The sequence below is a fragment of the Dermacentor andersoni genome, unplaced genomic scaffold (assembly GCF_023375885.2).
Source record: "Dermacentor andersoni unplaced genomic scaffold, qqDerAnde1_hic_scaffold ctg00000098.1, whole genome shotgun sequence".
NCBI lineage: Eukaryota > Metazoa > Arthropoda > Arachnida > Ixodida > Ixodidae > Dermacentor > Dermacentor andersoni.
The window spans coordinates 188341-204035 of NW_027314806.1; positions in this window are offsets into that span (position 1 = coordinate 188341).

Sequence of the window (15695 nt, forward strand, 5' to 3'; positions counted from 1 at the left end):
GTTCTGCCAAAAGCACCATTTGCATGCACATCTTGTGGTTTTGCAGAAAACTTCATCCGCGTCTACCAAAAGATGCATGTGCATGCTTAAAACGCGTTTTCGCACAAATGCGTGCGCGGGTGCTAAAAAGAGCAGCATCGGCATGCTTAGCACGTCGTTTGGTAGAAATCCACGTGCGCGTTCTGCAAAAAGCACCATTTGCATGCACATCTTGTGGTTTTGCAGAAAACTTCATCCGCGTCTACCAAAAGATGCATGTGCATGCTTAAAACGCGTTTTCGCACAAATCCGTGCGCGGGTGCTAAAAAGAGCAGCATCGGCATGCTTAGCACGTCGTTTGGTAGAAATCCACGTGCGCGTTCTGCAAAAAGCACCATTTGCATGCACATCTTGTGGTTTTGCAGAAAACTTCATCCGCGTCTACCAAAAGATGCATGTGCATGCTTAAAACGCGTTTTCGCACAAATGCGTGCGCGGGTGCTAAAAAGAGCAGCATCGGCATGCTTAGCACGTCGTTTGGTAGAAATCCACGAGCGCGTTCTGCAAAAAGCACCATTTGCATGCACATCTTGTGGTTTTGCAGAAAACTTCATCCGCGTCTACCAAAAGATGCATGTGCATGCTTAAAACGCGTTTTCGCACAAATGCGTGCGCGGGTGCTAAAAATAGCAGCATCGGCATGCTTAGCACGTCGTTTGGTAGAAATCCACGTGCGCGTTCTGCAAAAAGCACCATTTGCATGCACATCTTGTGGTTTTGCAGAAAACTTCATCCGCGTCTACCAAAAGATGCATGTGCATGCTTAAAACGCGTTTTCGCACAAATCCGTGCGGGGGTGCTAAAAAGAGCAGCATCGGCATGCTTAGCACGTCGTTTGGTAGAAATCCACGTGCGCGTTCTGCAAAAAGCACCATCTGCATGCACATCTTGTGGTTTTGCAGAAAACTTCATCCGCGTCTACCAAAAGATGCATGTGCATGCTTAAAACGCGTTTTCGCACAAATGCGTGCGCGGGTGCTAAAAAGAGCAGCATCGGCATGCTTAGCACGTCGTTTGGTAGAAATCCACGTGCGCGTTCTGCCAAAAGCACCATTTGCATGCACATCTTGTGGTTTTGCAGAAAACTTCATCCGCGTCTACCAAAAGATGCATGTGCATGCTTAAAACGCGTTTTCGCACAAATGCGTGCGCGGGTGCTAAAAAGAGCAGCATCGGCATGCTTAGCACGTCGTTTGGTAGAAATCCACGTGCGCGTTCTGCAAAAAGAACCATTTGCATGCACATCTTGTGGTTTTGCAGAAAACTTCATCCGCGTCTACCAAAAGATGCATGTGCATGCTTAAAACGCGTTTTCGCACAAATGCGTGCGCGGGTGCTAAAAAGAGCAGCATCGGCATGCTTAGCACGTCGTTTGGTAGAAATCCACGTGCGCGTTCCGCAAAAAGCACCATTTGCATGCACATCTTGTGGTTTTGCAGAAAACTTCATCCGCGTCTACCAAAAGATGCATGTGCATGCTTAAAACGCGTTTTCGCACAAATCCGTGCGCGGGCGCTAAAAAGAGCAGCATCGGCATGCTTAGCACGTCGTTTGGTAGAAATCCACGTGCGCGTTCTGCAAAAAGCACCATTTGCATGCACATCTTGTGGTTTTGCAGAAAACTTCATCCGCGTCTACCAAAAGATGCATGTGCATGCTTAAAACGCGTTTTCGCACAAATGCCTGCGCGGGTGCTAAAAAGAGCAGCATCGGCATGCTTAGCACGTCGTTTGGTAGAAATCCACGTGCGCGTTCTGCAAAAAGCACCATTTGCATGCACATCTTGTGGTTTTGCAGAAAACTTCATCCGCGTCTACCAAAAGATGCATGTGCATGCTTAAAACGCGTTTTCGCACAAATGCGTGCGCGGGTGCTAAAAAGAGCAGCATCGGCATGCTTAGCACGTCGTTTGGGAGAAATCCACGTGCGCGTTCTGCCAAAAGCACCATTTGCATGCACATCTTGTGGTTTTGCAGAAAACTTCATCCGCGTCTACCAAAAGATGCATGTGCATGCTTAAAACGCGTTTTCGCACAAATGCGTGCGCGGGTGCTAAAAAGAGCAGCATCGGCATGCTTAGCACGTCGTTTGGTAGAAATCCACGTGCGCGTTCTGCAAAAAGCACCATTTGCATGCACATCTTGTGGTTTTGCAGAAAACTTCATCCGCGTCTACCAAAAGATGCATGTGCATGCTTAAAACGCGTTTTCGCACAAATCCGTGCGCGGGTGCTAAAATAGCAGCATCGGCATGCCTAGCACCTCGTTTGGTAGAAATCCACGTGCGCGTTCTGCAAAAAGCACCATTTGCATGCACATCTTGTGGTTTTGCAGAAAACTTCATCCGCGTCTACCAAAAGATGCATGTGCATGCTTAAAACGCGTTTTCGCACAAATGCGTGCGCGGGTGCTAAAAAGAGCAGCATCGGCATGCTTAGCACGTCGTTTGGTAGAAATCCACGAGCGCGTTCTGCAAAAAGCACCATTTGCATGCACATCTTGTGGTTTTGCAGAAAACTTCATCCGCGTCTACCAAAAGATGCATGTGCATGCTTAAAACGCGTTTTCGCACAAATGCGTGCGCGGGTGCTAAAAAGAGCAGCATCGGCATGCTTAGCACGTCGTTTGGTAGAAATCCACGTGCGCGTTCTGCCAAAAGCACCATTTGCATGCACATCTTGTGGTTTTGCAGAAAACTTCATCCGCGTCTACCAAAAGATGCATGTGCATGCTTAAAACGCGTTTTCGCACAAATCCGTGCGCGGGTGCTAAAAAGAGCAGCATCGGCATGCTTAGCACGTCGTTTGGTAGAAATCCACGTGCGCGTTCTGCAAAAAGCACCATTTGCATGCACATCATGTGGTTTTGCAGAAAACTTCATCCGCGTCTACCAAAAGATGCATGTGCATGCTTAAAACGCGTTTTCGCACAAATGTGTGCGCGGGTGCTAAAAAGAGCAGCATCGGCATGCTTAGCACGTTGTTTGGTAGAAATCCACGTGCGCCTTCTGCAAAAAGCACCATTTGCATGCACATCTTGTGGTTTTGCAGAAAACTTCATCCGCGTCTACCAAAAGATGCATGTGCATGCTTAAAACGCGTTTTCGCACAAATGCGTGCGCGGGTGCTAAAAAGAGCAGCATCGGCATGCTTAGCACGTCGTTTGGTAGAAATCCACGTGCGCGTTCTGCAAAAAGCACCATTTGCATGCACATCTTGTGGTTTTGCAGAAAACTTCATCCGCGTCTACCAAAAGATGCATGTGCATGCTTAAAACGCGTTTTCGCACAAATGCGTGCGCGGGTGCTAAAAATAGCAGCATCGGCATGCTTAGCACGTCGTTTGGTAGAAATCCACGTGCGCGTTCTGCAAAAAGCACCATTTGCATGCACATCTTGTGGTTTTGCAGAAAACTTCATCCGCGTCTACCAAAAGATGCATGTGCATGCTTAAAACGCGTTTTCGCACAAATGCGTGCGCGGGTGCTAAAAAGAGCAGCATCGGCATGCTTAGCACGTCGTTTGGTAGAAATCTACGTGCGCGTTCTGCCAAAAGCACCATTTGCATGCACATCTTGTGGTTTTGCAGAAAACTTCATCCGCGTCTACCAAAAGATGCATGTGCATGCTTAAAACGCGTTTTCGCACAAATCCGTGCGCGGGTGCTAAAAAGAGCAGCATCGGCATGCTTAGCACGTTGTTTGGTAGAAATCCACGTGCGCGTTCTGCAAAAAGCACCATTTGCATGCACATCTTGTGGTTTTTCAGAAAACTTCATCCGCGTCTACCAAAAGATGCATGTGCATGCTTAAAACGCGTTTTCGCACAAATGCGTGCGCGGGTGCTAAAAAGAGCAGCATCGGCATGCTTAGCACGTCGTTTGGTAGAAATCCACGAGCGCGTTCAGCAAAAAGCACCATTTGCATGCACATCTTGTGGTTTTGCAGAAAACTTCATCCGCGTCTACCAAAAGATGCATGTGCATGCTTAAAACGCGTTTTCGCACAAATGCGTGCGCGGGTGCTAAAAAGAGCAGCATCGGCATGCTTAGCACGTCGTTTGGTAGAAATCTACGTGCGCGTTCTGCCAAAAGCACCATTTGCATGCACATCTTGTGGTTTTGCAGAAAACTTCATCCGCGTCTACCAAAAGATGCATGTGCATGCTTAAAACGCGTTTTCGCACAAATCCGTGCGCGGGTGCTAAAAAGAGCAGCATCGGCAAGCTTAGCATGTCGTTTGGTAGAAATCCACGTGCGCGTTCTGCAAAAAGCACCATTTGCATGCACATCTTGTGGTTTTGCAGAAAACTTCATCCGCGTCTACCAAAAGATGCATGTGCATGCTTAAAACGCGTTTTCGCACAAATCCGTGCGCGGGTGCTAAAAAGAGCAGCATCGGCATGCTTAGCACGTCGTTTGGTAGAAATCCACGTGCGCGTTCTGCCAAAAGCACCATTTGCATGCACATCTTGTGGTTTTGCAGAAAACTTCATCCGCGTCTACCAAAAGATGCATGTGCATGCTTAAAACGCGTTTTCGCACAAATCCGTGCGCGGGTGCTAAAAAGAGCAGCATCGGCATGCTTAGCACGTCGTTTGGTAGAAATCCACGTGCGCGTTCTGCAAAAAGCACCATTTGCATGCACATCTTGTGGTTTTGCAGAAAACTTCATCCGCGTCTACCAAAAGATGCATGTGCATGCTTAAAACGCGTTTTCGCACAAATGCGTGCGCGGGTGCTAAAAAGAGCAGCATCGGCATGCTTAGCACGTTGTTTGGTAGAAATCCACGTGCGCCTTCTGCAAAAAGCACCATTTGCATGCACATCTTGTGGTTTTGCAGAAAACTTCATCCGCGTCTACCAAAAGATGCATGTGCATGCTTAAAACGCGTTTTCGCACAAATGCGTGCGCGGGTGCTAAAAAGAGCAGCATCGGCATGCTTAGCACGTCGTTTGGTAGAAATCCACGTGCGCGTTCTGCAAAAAGCACCATTTGCATGCACATCTTGTGGTTTTGCAGAAAACTTCATCCGCGTCTACCAAAAGATGCATGTGCATGCTTAAAACGCGTTTTCGCACAAATGCGTGCGCGGGTGCTAAAAATAGCAGCATCGGCATGCTTAGCACGTCGTTTGGTAGAAATCCACGTGCGCGTTCTGCCAAAAGCACCATTTGCATGCACATCTTGTGGTTTTGCAGAAAACTTCATCCGCGTCAACCAAAAGATGCATGTGCATGCTTAAAACGCGTTTTCGCACAAATCTGTGCGCGGGTGCTAAAAAGAGCAGCATCGGCAAGCTTAGCACATCGTTTGGTAGAAATCCACGTGCGCGTTCTGCAAAAAGCACCATTTGCATGCACATCCTGTGGTTTTGCAGAAAACTTCATCCGCGTCTACCAAAAGATGCATGTGCATGCTTAAAACGCGTTTTCGCACAAATGCGTGCGCGGGTGCTAAAAAGAGCAGCATCGGCATGCTTAGCACGTCGTTTGGTAGAAATCCACGTGCGCGTTCTGCAAAAAGCACCATTTGCATGCACATCTTGTGGTTTTGCAGAAAACTTCATCCGCGTCTACCAAAAGATGCATGTGCATGCTTAAAACGCGTTTTCGCACAAATGCGTGCGCGGGTGCTAAAAAGAGCAGCATCGGCATGCTTAGCACGTCGTTTGGTAGAAATCCACGTGCGCGTTCTGCAAAAAGCACCATTTGCATGCACATCTTGTGGTTTTGCAGAAAACTTCATCCGCGTCTACCAAAAGATGCATGTGCATGCTTAAAACGCGTTTTCGCACAAATGCGTGCGCGGGTGCTAAAAATAGCAGCATCGGCATGCTTAGCACGTCGTTTGGTAGAAATCCACGTGCGCGTTCTGCAAAAAGCACCATTTGCATGCACATCTTGTGGTTTGGCAGAAAACTTCATCCGCGTCTACCAAAAGATGCATGTGCATGCTTAAAACGCGTTTTCGCCAAATGCGTGCGCGGGTGCTAAAAAGAGCAGCATCGGCATGCTTAGCACGTCGTTTGGTAGAAATCCACGTGCGCGTTCTGCCAAAAGCACCATTTGCATGCACATCTTGTGGTTTTGCAGAAAACTTCATCCGCGTCTACCAAAAGATGCATGTGCATGCTTAAAACGCGTTTTCGCACAAATCCGTGCGCGGGTGCTAAAAAGAGCAGCATCGGCAAGCTTAGCACGTCGTTTGGTAGAAATCCACGTGCGCGTTCTGCAAAAAGCACCATTTGCATGCACATCATGTGGTTTTGCAGAAAACTTCATCCGCGTCTACCAAAAGATGCATGTGCATGCTTAAAACGCGTTTTCGCACAAATGTGTGCGCGGGTGCTAAAAAGAGCAGCATCGGCATGCTTAGCACGTTGTTTGGTAGAAATCCACGTGCGCGTTCTGCAAAAAGCACCATTTGCATGCACATCTTGTGGTTTTTCAGAAAACTTCATCCGCGTCTACCAAAAGATGCATGTGCATGCTTAAAACGCGTTTTCGCACAAATGCGTGCGCGGGTGCTAAAAAGAGCAGCATCGGCATGCTTAGCACGTCGTTTGGTAGAAATCCACGAGCGCGTTCAGCAAAAAGCACCATTTGCATGCACATCTTGTGGTTTTGCAGAAAACTTCATCCGCGTCTACCAAAAGATGCATGTGCATGCTTAAAACGCGTTTTCGCACAAATGCGTGCGCGGGTGCTAAAAAGAGCAGCATCGGCATGCTTAGCACGTCGTTTGGTAGAAATCTACGTGCGCGTTCTGCCAAAAGCACCATTTGGATGCACATCTTGTGGTTTTGCAGAAAACTTCATCCGCGTCTACCAAAAGATGCATGTGCATGCTTAAAACGCGTTTTCGCACAAATCCGTGCGCGGGTGCTAAAAAGAGCAGCATCGGCAAGCTTAGCATGTCGTTTGGTAGAAATCCACGTGCGCGTTCTGCAAAAAGCACCATTTGCATGCACATCTTGTGGTTTTGCAGAAAACTTCATCCGCGTCTACCAAAAGATGCATGTGCATGCTTAAAACGCGTTTTCGCACAAATCCGTGCGCGGGTGCTAAAAAGAGCAGCATCGGCATGCTTAGCACGTCGTTTGGTAGAAATCCACGTGCGCGTTCTGCCAAAAGCACCATTTGCATGCACATCTTGTGGTTTTGCAGAAAACTTCATCCGCGTCTACCAAAAGATGCATGTGCATGCTTAAAACGCGTTTTCGCACAAATCCGTGCGCGGGTGCTAAAAAGAGCAGCATCGGCATGCTTAGCACGTCGTTTGGTAGAAATCCACGTGCGCGTTCTGCAAAAAGCACCATTTGCATGCACATCTTGTGGTTTTGCAGAAAACTTCATCCGCGTCTACCAAAAGATGCATGTGCATGCTTAAAACGCGTTTTCGCACAAATGCGTGCGCGGGTGCTAAAAAGAGCAGCATCGGCATGCTTAGCACGTTGTTTGGTAGAAATCCACGTGCGCCTTCTGCAAAAAGCACCATTTGCATGCACATCTTGTGGTTTTGCAGAAAACTTCATCCGCGTCTACCAAAAGATGCATGTGCATGCTTAAAACGCGTTTTCGCACAAATGCGTGCGCGGGTGCTAAAAAGAGCAGCATCGGCATGCTTAGCACGTCGTTTGGTAGAAATCCACGTGCGCGTTCTGCAAAAAGCACCATTTGCATGCACATCTTGTGGTTTTGCAGAAAACTTCATCCGCGTCTACCAAAAGATGCATGTGCATGCTTAAAACGCGTTTTCGCACAAATGCGTGCGCGGGTGCTAAAAATAGCAGCATCGGCATGCTTAGCACGTCGTTTGGTAGAAATCCACGTGCGCGTTCTGCCAAAAGCACCATTTGCATGCACATCTTGTGGTTTTGCAGAAAACTTCATCCGCGTCAACCAAAAGATGCATGTGCATGCTTAAAACGCGTTTTCGCACAAATCTGTGCGCGGGTGCTAAAAAGAGCAGCATCGGCAAGCTTAGCACATCGTTTGGTAGAAATCCACGTGCGCGTTCTGCAAAAAGCACCATTTGCATGCACATCCTGTGGTTTTGCAGAAAACTTCATCCGCGTCTACCAAAAGATGCATGTGCATGCTTAAAACGCGTTTTCGCACAAATGCGTGCGCGGGTGCTAAAAAGAGCAGCATCGGCATGCTTAGCACGTCGTTTGGTAGAAATCCACGTGCGCGTTCTGCAAAAAGCACCATTTGCATGCACATCTTGTGGTTTTGCAGAAAACTTCATCCGCGTCTACCAAAAGATGCATGTGCATGCTTAAAACGCGTTTTCGCACAAATGCGTGCGCGGGTGCTAAAAAGAGCAGCATCGGCATGCTTAGCACGTCGTTTGGTAGAAATCCACGTGCGCGTTCTGCAAAAAGCACCATTTGCATGCACATCTTGTGGTTTTGCAGAAAACTTCATCCGCGTCTACCAAAAGATGCATGTGCATGCTTAAAACGCGTTTTCGCACAAATGCGTGCGCGGGTGCTAAAAATAGCAGCATCGGCATGCTTAGCACGTCGTTTGGTAGAAATCCACGTGCGCGTTCTGCAAAAAGCACCATTTGCATGCACATCTTGTGGTTTGGCAGAAAACTTCATCCGCGTCTACCAAAAGATGCATGTGCATGCTTAAAACGCGTTTTCGCCAAATGCGTGCGCGGGTGCTAAAAAGAGCAGCATCGGCATGCTTAGCACGTCGTTTGGTAGAAATCCACGTGCGCGTTCTGCCAAAAGCACCATTTGCATGCACATCTTGTGGTTTTGCAGAAAACTTCATCCGCGTCTACCAAAAGATGCATGTGCATGCTTAAAACGCGTTTTCGCACAAATCCGTGCGCGGGTGCTAAAAAGAGCAGCATCGGCAAGCTTAGCACGTCGTTTGGTAGAAATCCACGTGCGCGTTCTGCAAAAAGCACCATTTGCATGCACATCATGTGGTTTTGCAGAAAACTTCATCCGCGTCTACCAAAAGATGCATGTGCATGCTTAAAACGCGTTTTCGCACAAATGTGTGCGCGGGTGCTAAAAAGAGCAGCATCGGCATGCTTAGCACGTTGTTTGGTAGAAATCCACGTGCGCCTTCTGCAAAAAGCACCATTTGCATGCACATCTTGTGGTTTTGCAGAAAACTTCATCCGCGTCTACCAAAAGATGCATGTGCATGCTTAAAACGCGTTTTCGCACAAATGCGTGCGCGGGTGCTAAAAAGAGCAGCATCGGCATGCTTAGCACGTCGTTTGGTAGAAATCCACGTGCGCGTTCTGCAAAAAGCACCATTTGCATGCACATCTTGTGGTTTTGCAGAAAACTTCATCCGCGTCTACCAAAAGATGCATGTGCATGCTTAAAACGCGTTTTCGCACAAATGCGTGCGCGGGTGCTAAAAATAGCAGCATCGGCATGCTTAGCACGTCGTTTGGTAGAAATCCACGTGCGCGTTCTGCAAAAAGCACCATTTGCATGCACATCTTGTGGTTTTGCAGAAAACTTCATCCGCGTCTACCAAAAGATGCATGTGCATGCTTAAAACGCGTTTTCGCACAAATGCGTGCGCGGGTGCTAAAAAGAGCAGCATCGGCATGCTTAGCACGTCGTTTGGTAGAAATCTACGTGCGCGTTCTGCCAAAAGCACCATTTGCATGCACATCTTGTGGTTTTGCAGAAAACTTCATCCGCGTCTACCAAAAGATGCATGTGCATGCTTAAAACGCGTTTTCGCACAAATCCGTGCGCGGGTGCTAAAAAGAGCAGCATCGGCATGCTTAGCACGTTGTTTGGTAGAAATCCACGTGCGCGTTCTGCAAAAAGCACCATTTGCATGCACATCTTGTGGTTTTTCAGAAAACTTCATCCGCGTCTACCAAAAGATGCATGTGCATGCTTAAAACGCGTTTTCGCACAAATGCGTGCGCGGGTGCTAAAAAGAGCAGCATCGGCATGCTTAGCACGTCGTTTGGTAGAAATCCACGAGCGCGTTCAGCAAAAAGCACCATTTGCATGCACATCTTGTGGTTTTGCAGAAAACTTCATCCGCGTCTACCAAAAGATGCATGTGCATGCTTAAAACGCGTTTTCGCACAAATGCGTGCGCGGGTGCTAAAAAGAGCAGCATCGGCATGCTTAGCACGTCGTTTGGTAGAAATCTACGTGCGCGTTCTGCCAAAAGCACCATTTGCATGCACATCTTGTGGTTTTGCAGAAAACTTCATCCGCGTCTACCAAAAGATGCATGTGCATGCTTAAAACGCGTTTTCGCACAAATCCGTGCGCGGGTGCTAAAAAGAGCAGCATCGGCAAGCTTAGCATGTCGTTTGGTAGAAATCCACGTGCGCGTTCTGCAAAAAGCACCATTTGCATGCACATCTTGTGGTTTTGCAGAAAACTTCATCCGCGTCTACCAAAAGATGCATGTGCATGCTTAAAACGCGTTTTCGCACAAATCCGTGCGCGGGTGCTAAAAAGAGCAGCATCGGCATGCTTAGCACGTCGTTTGGTAGAAATCCACGTGCGCGTTCTGCCAAAAGCACCATTTGCATGCACATCTTGTGGTTTTGCAGAAAACTTCATCCGCGTCTACCAAAAGATGCATGTGCATGCTTAAAACGCGTTTTCGCACAAATCCGTGCGCGGGTGCTAAAAAGAGCAGCATCGGCATGCTTAGCACGTCGTTTGGTAGAAATCCACGTGCGCGTTCTGCAAAAAGCACCATTTGCATGCACATCTTGTGGTTTTGCAGAAAACTTCATCCGCGTCTACCAAAAGATGCATGTGCATGCTTAAAACGCGTTTTCGCACAAATGCGTGCGCGGGTGCTAAAAAGAGCAGCATCGGCATGCTTAGCACGTTGTTTGGTAGAAATCCACGTGCGCCTTCTGCAAAAAGCACCATTTGCATGCACATCTTGTGGTTTTGCAGAAAACTTCATCCGCGTCTACCAAAAGATGCATGTGCATGCTTAAAACGCGTTTTCGCACAAATGCGTGCGCGGGTGCTAAAAAGAGCAGCATCGGCATGCTTAGCACGTCGTTTGGTAGAAATCCACGTGCGCGTTCTGCAAAAAGCACCATTTGCATGCACATCTTGTGGTTTTGCAGAAAACTTCATCCGCGTCTACCAAAAGATGCATGTGCATGCTTAAAACGCGTTTTCGCACAAATGCGTGCGCGGGTGCTAAAAATAGCAGCATCGGCATGCTTAGCACGTCGTTTGGTAGAAATCCACGTGCGCGTTCTGCCAAAAGCACCATTTGCATGCACATCTTGTGGTTTTGCAGAAAACTTCATCCGCGTCAACCAAAAGATGCATGTGCATGCTTAAAACGCGTTTTCGCACAAATCTGTGCGCGGGTGCTAAAAAGAGCAGCATCGGCAAGCTTAGCACATCGTTTGGTAGAAATCCACGTGCGCGTTCTGCAAAAAGCACCATTTGCATGCACATCCTGTGGTTTTGCAGAAAACTTCATCCGCGTCTACCAAAAGATGCATGTGCATGCTTAAAACGCGTTTTCGCACAAATGCGTGCGCGGGTGCTAAAAAGAGCAGCATCGGCATGCTTAGCACGTCGTTTGGTAGAAATCCACGTGCGCGTTCTGCAAAAAGCACCATTTGCATGCACATCTTGTGGTTTTGCAGAAAACTTCATCCGCGTCTACCAAAAGATGCATGTGCATGCTTAAAACGCGTTTTCGCACAAATGCGTGCGCGGGTGCTAAAAAGAGCAGCATCGGCATGCTTAGCACGTCGTTTGGTAGAAATCCACGTGCGCGTTCTGCAAAAAGCACCATTTGCATGCACATCTTGTGGTTTTGCAGAAAACTTCATCCGCGTCTACCAAAAGATGCATGTGCATGCTTAAAACGCGTTTTCGCACAAATGCGTGCGCGGGTGCTAAAAATAGCAGCATCGGCATGCTTAGCACGTCGTTTGGTAGAAATCCACGTGCGCGTTCTGCAAAAAGCACCATTTGCATGCACATCTTGTGGTTTGGCAGAAAACTTCATCCGCGTCTACCAAAAGATGCATGTGCATGCTTAAAACGCGTTTTCGCCAAATGCGTGCGCGGGTGCTAAAAAGAGCAGCATCGGCATGCTTAGCACGTCGTTTGGTAGAAATCCACGTGCGCGTTCTGCCAAAAGCACCATTTGCATGCACATCTTGTGGTTTTGCAGAAAACTTCATCCGCGTCTACCAAAAGATGCATGTGCATGCTTAAAACGCGTTTTCGCACAAATCCGTGCGCGGGTGCTAAAAAGAGCAGCATCGGCAAGCTTAGCACGTCGTTTGGTAGAAATCCACGTGCGCGTTCTGCAAAAAGCACCATTTGCATGCACATCTTGTGGTTTTGCAGAAAACTTCATCCGCGTCTACCAAAAGATGCATGTGCATGCTTAAAACGCGTTTTCGCACAAATGCGTGCGCGGGTGCTAAAAAGAGCAGCATCGGCATGCTTAGCACGTCGTTTGGTAGAAATCCACGATCGCGTTCTGCAAAAAGCACCATTTGCATGCACATCTTGTGGTTTTGCAGAAAACTTCATCCGCGTCTACCAAAAGATGCATGTGCATGCTTAAAACGCGTTTTCGCACAAATGCGTGCGCGGGTGCTAAAAAGAGCAGCATCGGCATGCTTAGCACGTCGTTTGGAAGAAATCCACGTGCGCGTTCTGCCAAAAGCACCATTTGCATGCACATCTTGTGGTTTTGCAGAAAACTTCATCCGCGTCTACCAAAAGATGCATGTGCATGCTTAAAACGCGTTTTCGCACAAATCCGTGCGCGGGTGCTAAAAAGAGCAGCATCGGCATGCTTAGCACGTTGTTTGGTAGAAATCCACGTGCGCGTACTGCAAAAAGCACCATTTGCATGCACATCTTGTGGTTTTGCAGAAAACTTCATCCGCGTCTACCAAAAGATGCATGTGCATGCTTAAAACGCGTTTTCGCACAAATGCGTGCGCGGGTGCTAAAAAGAGCAGCATCGGCATGCTTAGAACGTCGTTTGGTAGATATCCACGTGCGCGTTCTGCCAAAAGCACCATTTGCATGCACATGTTGTGGTTTTGCAGAAAACTTCATCCGCGTCTACCAAAAGATGCATGTGCATGCTTAAAACGCGTTTTCGCACAAATCCGTGCGCGGGTGCTAAAAAGAGCAGCATCGGCATGCTTAGCATGTCGTTTGGGAGAAATCCACGTGCGCGTTCTGCAAAAAGCACCATTTGCATGCACATCTTGTGGTTTTGCAGAAAACTTCATCCGCGTCTACCAAAAGATGCATGTGCATGCTTAAAACGCGTTTTCGCACAAATGCGTGCGCGGGTGCTAAAAAGAGCAGCATCGGCATGATTAGCACGTCGTTTGGTAGAAATCCACGAGCGCGTTCTGCAAAAAGCACCATTTGCATGCACATCTTGTGTTTTTGCAGAAAACTTCATCCGCGTCTACCAAAAGATGCATGTGCATGCTTAAAACGCGTTTTCGCACAAATGCGTGCGCGGGTGCTAAAAAGAGCAGCATCGGCATGATTAGCACGTCGTTTGGTAGAAATCCACGAGCGCGTTCTGCAAAAAGCACCATTTGCATGCACATCTTGTGTTTTTGCAGAAAACTTCATCCGCGTCTACCAAAAGATGCATGTGCATGCTTAAAACGCGTTTTCGCACAAATGCGTGCGCGGGTGCTAAAAAGAGCAGCATCGGCATGCTTAGCACGTCGTTTGGTAGAAATCCACGTGCGCGTTCTGCCAAAAGCACCATTTGCATGCACATCTTGTGGTTTTGCAGAAAACTTCATCCGCGTCTACCAAAAGATGCATGTGCATGCTTAAAACGCGTTTTCGCACAAATCCGTGCGCGGGTGCTAAAAAGAGCAGCATCGGCATGCTTAGCACGTCGTTTGGTAGAAATCCACGTGCGCGTTCTGCAAAAAGCACCATTTGCATGCACATCTTGTGGTTTTGCAGAAAACTTCATCCGCGTCTACCAAAAGATGCATGTGCATGCTTAAAACGCGTTTTCGCACAAATGCGTGCGCGGGTGCTAAAAAGAGCAGCATCGGCATGCTTAGCACGTCGTTTGGTAGAAATCCACGTGCGCGTTCTGCCAAAAGCACCGTTTGCATGCACATCTTGTGGTTTTGCAGAAAACTTCATCCGCGTCTACCAAAAGATGCATGTGCATGCTTAAAACGCGTTTTCGCACAAATGCGTGCGCGGGTGCTAAAAAGAGCAGCATCGGCATGCTTAGCACGTCGTTTGGTAGAAATCCACGTGCGCGTTCTGCCAAAAGCACCATTTGCATGCACATCTTGTGGTTTTGCAGAAAACTTCATCCGCGTCTACCAAAAGATGCATGTGCATGCTTAAAACGCGTTTTCGCACAAATCCGTGCGCGGGTGCTAAAAAGAGCAGCATCGGCATGCTTAGCACGTCGTTTGGGAGAAATCCACGTGCGCGTTCTGCAAAAAGCACCATTTGCATGCACATCTTGTGGTTTTGCAGAAAACTTCATCCGCGTCTACCAAAAGATGCATGTGCATGCTTAAAACGCGTTTTCGCACAAATGCGTGCGCGGGTGCTAAAAAGAGCAGCATCGGCATGATTAGCACGTCGTTTGGTAGAAATCCACGAGCGCGTTCTGCAAAAAGCACCATTTGCATGCACATCTTGTGTTTTTGCAGAAAACTTCATCCGCGTCTACCAAAAGATGCATGTGCATGCTTAAAACGCGTTTTCGCACAAATGCGTGCGCGGGTGCTAAAAAGAGCAGCATCGGCATGCTTAGCACGTCGTTTGGTAGAAATCCACGTGCGCGTTCTGCCAAAAGCACCATTTGCATGCACATCTTGTGGTTTTGCAGAAAACTTCATCCGCGTCTACCAAAAGATGCATGTGCATGCTTAAAACGCGTTTTCGCACAAATCCGTGCGCGGGTGCTAAAAAGAGCAGCATCGGCATGCTTAGCACGTCGTTTGGTAGAAATCCACGTGCGCGTTCTGCAAAAAGCACCATTTGCATGCACATCTTGTGGTTTTGCAGAAAACTTCATCCGCGTCTACCAAAAGATGCATGTGCATGCTTAAAACGCGTTTTCGCACAAATGCGTGCGCGGGTGCTAAAAAGAGCAGCATCGGCATGCTTAGCACGTCGTTTGGTAGAAATCCACGTGCGCGTTCTGCCAAAAGCACCGTTTGCATGCACATCTTGTGGTTTTGCAGAAAACTTCATCCGCGTCTACCAAAAGATGCATGTGCATGCTTAAAACGCGTTTTCGCACAAATCCGTGCGCGGGTGCTAAAAAGAGCAGCATCGGCAAGCTTAGCACGTCGTTTGGTAGAAATCCACGTGCGCGTTCTGCAAAAAGCACCATTTGCATGCACATCTTGTGGTTTTGCAGAAAACTTCATCCGCGTCTACCGAAAGATGCATGTGCATGCTTAAAACGCGTTTTCGCACAAATGCGTGCGCGGGTGCTAAAAAGAGCAGCATCGGCATGCTTAGCACGTCGTTTGGTAGAAATCCACGTGCGCGTTCTGCAAAAAGCACCATTTGCATGCACATCTTGTGGTTTTGCAGAAAACTTCATCCGCGTCTACCAAAAGATGCATGTGCATGCTTAAAACGCGTTTTCGCACAAATGCGTGCGCGGGTGCTAA